The sequence below is a fragment of the Oncorhynchus keta genome, unplaced genomic scaffold, assembly GCF_023373465.1.
Source record: "Oncorhynchus keta strain PuntledgeMale-10-30-2019 unplaced genomic scaffold, Oket_V2 Un_contig_14520_pilon_pilon, whole genome shotgun sequence".
Lineage (NCBI taxonomy): Eukaryota > Metazoa > Chordata > Actinopteri > Salmoniformes > Salmonidae > Oncorhynchus > Oncorhynchus keta.
In genome coordinates, this window is record NW_026278803.1 from 17,501 (window position 1) to 27,500 (window position 10,000).

General features: G+C 43.2%; 4 non-coding genes across 4 annotated transcripts; all 4 read left to right on the forward strand.

Annotated features, from left to right (window-relative positions):
- Positions 1–3,340: 3,340 nt before the first annotated feature.
- Positions 3,341–3,413, forward strand: trnar-ccu (transfer RNA arginine (anticodon CCU)). The gene has a single exon. It is a non-coding gene; the product is annotated as a tRNA-Arg (tRNA).
- Positions 3,414–7,241: 3,828 nt separating this feature from the next.
- Positions 7,242–7,314, forward strand: trnar-ccu (transfer RNA arginine (anticodon CCU)). The gene has a single exon. It is a non-coding gene; the product is annotated as a tRNA-Arg (tRNA).
- Positions 7,315–8,355: 1,041 nt separating this feature from the next.
- On the forward strand, positions 8,356–8,428 carry trnar-ccu (transfer RNA arginine (anticodon CCU)). The gene has a single exon. It is a non-coding gene; the product is annotated as a tRNA-Arg (tRNA).
- A 768-nt stretch (positions 8,429–9,196) lies between these two features.
- On the forward strand, positions 9,197–9,269 carry trnar-ccu (transfer RNA arginine (anticodon CCU)). The gene has a single exon. It is a non-coding gene; the product is annotated as a tRNA-Arg (tRNA).
- The last annotated feature ends 731 nt before the right edge of the window (positions 9,270–10,000 follow it).

Below are 10,000 nucleotides of genomic sequence, written 5' to 3' on the forward strand. Positions count from 1 at the left end.
GTATTGGTCATACTGTTTACACAGTACCCCAGTGGCCTAAGACACTGGCCTCCTAAGCCATGGATTGTGAGTTCTAGTCTTTTCTTAAGTGGCTGAGAGCAGAGTGGCGCAGCGGAAGCGTGCTGGGCCCATAACCCAGAGGTCGATGGATCGAAACCATCCTCTGCTAAAAGTTTCTTTTTAGATTTTAAGTGCAAACAAAAAATTTAAAAAATGTGTCGTTTCATGGGCATGTCTCAGTTCCATTATACATTTTTTGACCTCTTCCAACAGTTCATATTGGTCATACTGTTTACACAGTACCCCAGTGGCCTAAGACACTGGCCTCTAAGCCATGGATTGTGAGTTCTAGTCTTTTCTTAAGTGGCTGAGAGCAGAGTGGCGCAGCGGAAGCGTGCTGGGCCCATAACCCAGAGGTCGATGGATCGAAACCATCCTCTGCTAAAAAGTTTCTTTTTAGATTTTAAGTGCAAACAAAAAATTTAAAAAATGTGTCGTTTCATGGGCATGTCTCAGTTCCATTATACATTTTTTGACCTCTTCCAACAGTTCGTATTGGTCATACTGTTTACACAGTACCCCAGTGGCCTAAGACACTGGCCTCCTAAGCCATGGATTGTGAGTTCTAGTCTTTTCTTAAGTGGCTGAGAGCAGAGTGGCGCAGCGGAAGCGTGCTGGGCCCATAACCCAGAGGTCGATGGATCGAAACCATCCTCTGCTAAAAGTTTCTTTTTAGATTTTAAGTGCAAACAAAAAATTTTTTTTAAAAAATGTGTCGTTTCATGGGCATGTCTCAGTTCCATTATACATTTTTTGACCTCTTCCAACAGTTCATATTGGTCATACTGTTTACACAGTACCCCAGTGGCCTAAGACACTGGCCTCCTAAGCCATGGATTGTGAGTTCTAGTCTTTTCTTAAGCTGCTGAGAGCAGAGTGGCGCAGCGGAAGCGTGCTGGGCCCATAACCCAGAGGTCGATGGATCGAAACCATCCTCTGCTAAAAAGTTTCTTTTTAGATTTTAAGTGCAAACAAAAAAATTAAAAAAAAATTCGTTTCATGGGCATGTCTCAGTTCCATTATACATTTTTTTTACCTCTTCCAACAGTTCATATTGGTCATACTGTTTACACAGTACCCCAGTGGCCTAAGACACTGGCCTCCTAAGCCATGGATTGTGAGTTCTAGTCTTTTCTTAAGTGGCTGAGAGCAGAGTGGCGCAGCGGAAGCGTTCTGGGCCCATAACCCAGAGGTCGATGGATCGAAACCATCCTCTGCTAAAAAGTTTCTTTTTAGATTTTAAGTGCAAACAAAAAAATTTAAAAAACGTGTCGTTTCATGGGCATGTCTCAGTTCCATTATACATTTTTTTGACCTCTTCCAACAGTTCATATTGGTCATACTGTTTACACAGTACCCCAGTGGCCTAAGACACTGGCCTCCTAAGCCATGGATTGTGAGTTCTAGTCTTTTCTTAAGTGGCTGAGAGCAGAGTGGCGCAGCGGAAGCGTGCTGGGCCCATAACCCAGAGGTCGATGGATCGAAACCATCCTCTGCTAAAAAGTTTCTTTTTAGATTTTAAGTGCAAAAATTTTTTTTAAAAAATGTGTCGTTTCATGGGCATGTCTCAGTTCCATTATACATTTTTTTGACCTCTTCCAACAGTTCGTATTGGTCATACTGTTTACACAGTACCCCAGTGGCCTCCTAAGCCATGGATTGTGAGTTCTAGTCTTTTCTTAAGTGGCTGAGAGCAGAGTGGCTCAGCGGAAGCGTGCTGGGCCCATAACCCAGAGGTCGATGGATCGAAACCATCCTCTGCTAAAAAGTTTCTTTTTAGATTTTAAGTGCAAACAAAAAATTTAAAAAATGTGTCGTTTCATGGGCATGTCTCAGTTCCATTATACATTTTTTTGACCTCTTCCAACAGTTCGTATTGGTCATACTGTTTACACAGTACCCCAGTGGCCTAAGACACTGGCCTCCTAAGCCATGGATTGTGAGTTCTAGTCTTTTCTTAAGTGGCTGAGAGCAGAGTGGCGCAGCCGAAGCGTGCTGGGCCCATAACCCAGAGGTCGATGGATCGAAACCATCCTCTGCTAAAAAGTTTCTTTTTAGATTTTAAGTGCAAACAAAAAATTTAAAAAAAAAATCATTTCATGGGCATGTCTCAGTTCCATTATACATTTTCTTGACCTCTTCCAACAGTTCGTATTGGTCATACTGTTTACACAGTAGCCCAGTGGCCTAAGACACTGGCCTCCTAAGCCATGGATTGTGAGTTCTAGTCTTTTCTTAAGTGGCTGAGAGCAGAGTGGCTCAGCGGAAGCGTGATGGGCCCAGAGGTTGATGGATCGAAACCATCCTCTGCTAAAAAGTTACTTTTTAGATTTTAAGTGCAAACAAAAAATTTAAAAAACGTGTCGTTTCATGGGCATGTCTCAGTTCCATTATACATTTGTTTTGACCTCTTCCAACAGTTCATATTGGTCATACTGTTTACACAGTACCCCAGTGGCCTAAGACACTGGCCTCCTAAGCCATGGATTGTGAGTTCTAGTCTTTTCTTAAGTGGCTGAGAGCAGAGTGGAGCAGCGGAAGCGTGCTGAGCCCATAACCCAGAGATCGATGGATCCAAACCATCCTCTGCTAAACAGTTTCTTTTTAGATTTTAAGTGCAAACAAAAAATTTAAAAAAATGTGTTCGTTTCATGGGCATGTCTCAGTTCCATTATACATTTTTTGACCTCTTCCAACAGTTCATATTGGTCATACTGTTTACACAGTACCCCAGTGGCCTAAGACACTGGCCTCCTAAGCCATGGATTGTGAGTTCTAGTCTTTTCTTAAGTGGCTGAGAGCAGAGTGGCGCAGCGGAAGCGTGCTGGGCCCATAACCCAGAGGTCGATGGATCGAAACCATCCTCTGCTAAAAGTTTCTTTTTAGATTTTAAGTGCAAACAAAAAAATTAAAAAATGTGTCGTTTCATGGGCATGTCTCAGTTCCATTATACATTTTTTGACCTCTTCCAACAGTTCATATTGGTCATACTGTTTACACAGTACCCCAGTGGCCTAAGACACTGGCCTCCTAAGCCATGGATTGTGAGTTCTAGTCTTTTCTTAAGTGGCTGAGAGCAGAGTGGCGCAGTGGAAGCGTGCTGGCCCATAACCCAGAGGTCAATGGATCGAAACCATCCTCTGCTAAACAGTTTGTTTTTAAAAATGAAACGCAAACAGAAATTAGAAAGCTAAATTTAATTTGCGTCTCTCATTGCTATCCAGTACACATTGTTTTTCCTGCTTCTATCAGTTCGTACTGTTTGCAGAAGGTAAACAGTGCCCCAGTGGCCTAATGGATAAGGCACTGGCCTCCTAAGCCAGGGATTGTGGGTTCAAGTCCCATCTGGGGTGGGTGGAAGCAGAGTGGCGCAGCGGAAGCGTGCTGGGCCCATAACCCAGAGGTCGATGGATCGAAACCATCCTCTGCTAAACAGTTTATTTTTAGATTTTAAGTGCAAACAAAAAATTTAAAAAATGTGTTGTTTCATGGGCATGTCTCATTTCCATTATACATTTTTTTACCTCTTCCAACAGTTCATATTGGTCATACTGTTTACACAGTACCCCAGTGGCCTAAGACACTGGCCTCCTAAGCCATGGATTGTGAGTTCTAGTGTTTTCTTAAGTGGCTGAGAGCAGAGTGGCCCAGCGGAAGCGTGCTGGGCCCATAACCCAGAGGTCGATGGATCGAAACCATCCTCTGCTAAAAGTTTCTTTTTAGATTTTAAGTGCAAACAAAAAATTTAAAAAATGTGTCGTTTCATGGGCATGTCTCAGTTCCATTATACATTTTTTGACCTCTTCCAACAGTTCGTATTGGTCATACTGTTTACACAGTACCCCAGTGGCCTAAGACACTGGCCTCCTAAGCCATGGATTGTGAGTTCTAGTCTTTTCTTAAGTGGCTGAGAGCAGAGTGGCGCAGCGGAAGCGTGCTGGGCCCATAACCCAGAGGTCGATGGATCGAAACCATCCTCTGCTAAAAAGTTTCTTTTTAGATTTTAAGTGCAAACAAAAAATTAAAAAAAATGTGTCGTTTCATGGGCATGTCTCAGTTCCATTATACATTTTTTTTTACCTCTTCCAACAGTTCATATTGGTCATACTGTTTACACAGTACCCCAGTGGCCTAAGACACTGGCCTCCTAAGCCATGGATTGTGAGTTCTAGTCTTTTCTTAAGTGGCTGAGAGCAGAGTGGCGCAGCGGAAGCGTGCTGGGCCCATAACCCAGAGGTCGATGGATCGAAACCATCCTCTGCTAAAAAGTTTATTTTTAGATTTTAAGTGCAAACAAAAAATTTAAAAAATGTGTCGTTTCATGGGCATGTCTCAGTTCCATTATACATTTTTTTGACCTCTTCCAACAGTTCGTATTGGTCATACTGTTTACACAGTACCCCAGTGGCCTAAGACACTGGCCTCCTAAGCCATGGATTGTGAGTTCTAGTCTTTTCTTAAGTGGCTGAGAGCAGAGTGGCGCAGCGGAAGCGTGCTGGGCCCATAACCCAGAGGTCGATGGATCGAAACCATCCTCTGCTAAAAAGTTTATTTTTAGATTTTAAGTGCAAACAAAAAATTTAAAAAATGTGTCGTTTCATGGGCATGTCTCAGTTCCATTATACATTTTTTGACCTCTTCCAACAGTTCATATTGGTCATACTGTTTACACAGTACCCCAGTGGCCTAAGACACTGGCCTCCTAAGCCATGGATTGTGAGTTCTAGTCCTTTCTTAAGTGGCTGAGACCAGAGTGGCGCAGTGGAAGCGTGCTGGGCCCATAACCCAGAGGTCGATGGATCGAAACCATCCTCTGCTAAACAGTTTCTTTTTAGATTTTAAGTGCAAACAAAAAATTTAAAAAATGTGTCGTTTCATGGGCATGTCTCAGTTCCATTATACATTTTTTTGACCTCTTCCAACAGTTCATATTGGTCATACTGTTTACACAGTACCCCAGTGGCCTAAGACACTGGCCTCCTAAGCCATGGATTGTGAGTTCTAGTCTTTTCTTAAGTGGCTGAGAGCAGAGTGGCGCAGCGGAAGCGTGCTGAGCCCATAACCCAGAGGTCGATGGATCGAAACCATCCTCTGCTAAACAGTTTGTTTTTAAAAATGAAACGCAAACAGAAATTAGAAAGCTAAATTTAATTTGCGTCTCTCATTGCTATCCAGTACACATTGTTTTTCCTGCTTCTATCAGTTCGTACTGTTTGGAGAAGGTAAACAGTGCCACAGTGGCCTAATGGATAAGGCACTGGCCTCTCTAAAGCCAGGGATTGTGGGTTCAAGTCCCATCTGGGGTGGGTGGAAGCAGAGTGGCGCAGCGGAAGCGTGCTGGGCCCATAACCCAGAGGTCGATGGATCGAAACCATCCTCTGCTAAACAGTTTATTTTTAGATTTTAAGTGCAAACAAAAATTTAAAAAATGTGTTGTTTCATGGGCATGTCTCAGTTCCATTATACATTTTTTGACCTCTTCCAACAGTTCATATTGGTCATACTGTTTACACAGTACCCCAGTGGCCTAAGACACTGGCCTCCTAAGCCATGGATTGTGAGGTCTAGTCTTTTCTTAAGTGGCTGAGAGCAGAGTGGCTCAGCGGAAGCGTGCTGGGCCCATAACCCAGAGGTCGATGGATCGAAACCATCCTCTGCTAAACAGTTTCTTTTTAGATTTTAAGTGCAAACAAAAAATTTAAAAAATGTGTCGTTTCATGGGCATGTCTCAGTTCCATTATACATTTTTTTTTACCTCTTCCAACAGTTCATATTGGTCATACTGTTTACACAGTACCCCAGTGGCCTAAGACACTGGCCTCCTAAGCCATGGATTGTGAGTTCTAGTCTTTTCTTAAGTGGCTGAGAGCAGAGTGGCGCAGCGGAAGCGTGCTGGGCCCATAACCCAGAGGTCGATGGATCGAAACCATCCTCTGCTAAAAAGTTTCTTTTTAGATTTTAAGTGCAAACAAAAAATTTAAAAAATGTGTCGTTTCATGGGCATGTCTCAGTTCCATTATACATTTTTTTGACCTCTTCCAACAGTTCGTATTGGTCATACTGTTTACACAGTACCCCAGTGGCCTAAGACACTGGCCTCCTAAGCCATGGATTGTGAGTTCTAGTCTTTTCTTAAGTGGCTGAGAGCAGAGTGGCGCAGCGGAAGCGTGCTGGGCCCATAACCCAGAGGTCGATGGATCGAAACCATCCTCTGCTAAAAAGTTTATTTTTAGATTTTAAGTGCAAACAAAAAATTTAAAAAATGTGTCGTTTCATGGGCATGTCTCAGTTCCATTATACATTTTTTGACCTCTTCCAACAGTTCATATTGGTCATACTGTTTACACAGTACCCCAGTGGCCTAAGACACTGGCCTCCTAAGCCATGGATTGTGAGTTCTAGTCTTTTCTTAAGTGGCTGAGAGCAGAGTGGCGCAGCGGAAGCGTGCTGGGCCCATAACCCAGAGGTCGATGGATCGAAACCATCCTCTGCTAAAAGTTTCTTTTTAGATTTTAAGTGCAAACAAAAAATTTAAAAAAATGTGTCGTTTCATGGGCATGTCTCAGTTCCATTATACATTTTTTGACCTCTTCCAACAGTTCATATTGGTCATACTGTTTACACAGTACCCCAGTGGCCTAAGACACTGGCCTCCTAAGCCATGGATTGTGAGTTCTAGTCTTTTCTTAAGTGGCTGAGAGCAGAGTGGCGCAGCGGAAGCGTGCTGGGCCCATAACCCAGAGGTCGATGGATCGAAACCATCCTCTGCTAAACAGTTTCTTTTTAGATTTTAAGTGCAAACAAAAAATTTAAAAAATGTGTCGTTTCATGGGCATGTCTCAGTTCCATTATACATTTTTTTACCTCTTCCAACAGTTCATATTGGTCATACTGTTTACACAGTACCCCAGTGGCCTAAGACACTGGCCTCCTAAGCCATGGATTGTGAGTTCTAGTCTTTTCTTAAGTGGCTGAGAGCAGAGTGGCGCAGTGGAAGCGTGCTGAGCCCATAACCCAGAGGTCAATGGATCGAAACCATCCTCTGCTAAACAGTTTGTTTTTAAAAATGAAACGCAAACAGAAATTAGAAAGCTAAATTTCATTTGCGTCTCTCAGTGCTATCCAGTACACATTGTTTTCCTGCTTCTATCAGTTCGTACTGTTTGCAGAAGGTAAACAGTGCCCCAGTGGCCTAATGGATAAGGCACTGGCCTCCTAAGCCAGGGATTGTGGGTTCAAGTCCCATCTGGGGTGGGTGGAAGGAGAGTGCCGCTGCGGAAGCGTGCTGGGCCCATAACCCAGAGGTGGATGGATCGAAACCATCCTCTGCTAAAAAGTTTATTTTTAGATTTTATGTGCAAACAAAACATTTAAAAAATGTGTTGTTTCATGGGCATGTCTCATTTCCATTATACATTTTTTTACCTCTTCCAACAGTTCATATTGGTCATACTGTTTACACAGTACCCCAGTGGCCTAAGACACTGGCCTCCTAAGCCATGGATTGTGAGTTCTAGTCTTTTCTTAAGTGGCTGAGAGCAGAGTGGCGCAGCGGAAGCGTGCTGGGCCCATAACCCAGAGGTCGATGGATCGAAACCATCCTCTGCTAAAAAGTTTCTATTTAGATTTTAAGTGCAAACAAAAAATTAAAAAAATGTGTTGTTTTATGGTCATGTCTCAGTTCTATTATACATTTTTTGACCTCTTCCAACAGTTCGTATTGGTCATACTGTTTACACAGTACCCCAGTGGCCTAAGACACTGGCCTCCTAAGCCATGGATTGTGAGTTCTAGTCTTTTCTTAAGTGGCTGAGAGCAGAGTGGCGCAGCGGAAGCGTGCTGGGCCCATAACCCAGAGGTCGATGGATCGAAACCATCCTCTGCTAAAAGTTTCTTTTTAGATTTTAAGTGCAAACAAAAAATTTAAAAAATGTGTCGTTTCATGGGCATGTCTCAGTTCCATTATACATTTTTTGACCTCTTCCAACAGTTCATATTGGTCATACTGTTTACACAGTACCCCAGTGGCCTAAGACACTGGCCTCCTAAGCCATGGATTGTGAGTTCTAGTCTTTTCTTAAGTGGCTGAGAGCAGAGTGGCGCAGTGGAAGCGTGCTGGCCCATAACCCAGAGGTCAATGGATCGAAACCATCCTCTGCTAAACAGTTTGTTTTTAAAAATGAAACGCAAACAGAAATTAGAAAGCTAAATTTCATTTGCGTCTCTCAGTGCTATCCAGTACACATTGTTTTTCCTGCTTCTATCAGTTCGTACTGTTTGCAGAAGGTAAACAGTGCCCCAGTGGCCTAATGGATAAGGCACTGGCCTCCTAAGCCAGGGATTGTGGGTTCAAGTCCCATCTGGGGTGGGTGGAAGCAGAGTGGCGCAGCGGAAGCGTGCTGGGCCCATAACCCAGAGGTCGATGGATCGAAACCATCCTCTGCTAAACAGTTTCTTTTTAGATTTTAAGTGCAAACAAAAAATTTAAAAAATGTGTTGTTTCATGGGCATGTCTCAGTTCCATTATACATTTGTTTTGACCTCTTCCAACAGTTCATATTGGTCATACTGTTTACACAGTACCCCAGTGGCCTAAGACACTGGCCTCCTAAGCCATGGATTGTGAGTTCTAGTCTTTTCTTAAGTGGCTGAGAGCAGAGTGGAGCAGCGGAAGCGTGCTGGGCCCATAACCCAGAGGTCGATGGATCGAAACCATCCTCTGCTAAACAGTTTGTTTTTAGATTTTAAGTGCAAACAAAAAATTTAAAAAATGTGTCGTTTCATGGGCATGTCTCAGTTCCATTATACATTTTTTTGACCTCTTCCAACAGTTCATATTGGTCATACTGTTTACACAGTACCCCAGTGGCCTAAGACACTGGCCTCCTAAGCCATGGATTGTGAGTTCTAGTCTTTTCTTAAGTGGCTGAGAGCAGAGTGGCGCAGTGGAAGCGTGCTGGCCCATAACCCAGAGGTCAATGGATCGAAACCATCCTCTGCTAAACAGTTTGTTTTTAAAAATGAAACGCAAACAGAAATTAGAAAGCTAAATTTCATTTGCGTCTCTCAGTGCTATCCAGTACACATTGTTTTTCCTGCTTCTATCAGTTCGTACTGTTTGCAGAAGGTAAACAGTGCCCCAGTGGCCTAATGGATAAGGCACTGGCCTCCTAAGCCAGGGATTGTGGGTTCAAGTCCCATCTGGGGTGGGTGGAAGCAGAGTGGCGCAGCGGAAGCGTGCTGGGCCCATAACCCAGAGGTCGATGGATCGACCATCCTCTGCTAAACAGTTTATTTTTAGATTTTAAGTGCAAACAAAAAATTTAAAAAATGTGTCGTTTCATGGGCATGTCTCAGTTCCATTATACATTTTTTGACCTCTTCCAACAGTTCGTATTGGTCATACTGTTTACACAGTACCCCAGTGGCCTAAGACACTGGCCTCCTAAGCCATGGATTGTGAGTTCTAGTCTTTTCTTAAGTGGCTGAGAGCAGAGTGGCGCAGCGGAAGCGTGCTGGGCCCATAACCCAGAGGTCGATGGATCGAAACCATCCTCTGCTAAAAAGTTTCTTTTTAGATTTTAAGTGCAAACAAAAAATTTAAAAAATGTGTCGTTTCATGGGCATGTCTCAGTTCCATTATACATTTTTTTGACCTCTTCCAACAGTTCATATTGGTCATACTGTTTACACAGTACCCCAGTGGCCTAAGACACTGGCCTCCTAAGCCATGGATTGTGAGTTCTAGTCTTTTCTTAAGTGGCTGAGAGCAGAGTGGCGCAGCGGAAGCGTGCTGGGCCCATAACCCAGAGGTCGATGGATCGAAACCATCCTCTGCTAAAAAGTTTCTTTTTAGATTTTAAGTGCAAACAAAAAATAAAAAAAATGTGTCGTTTCATGGGCATGTCTCAGTTCCATTATACATTTTTTTGACCTCTTC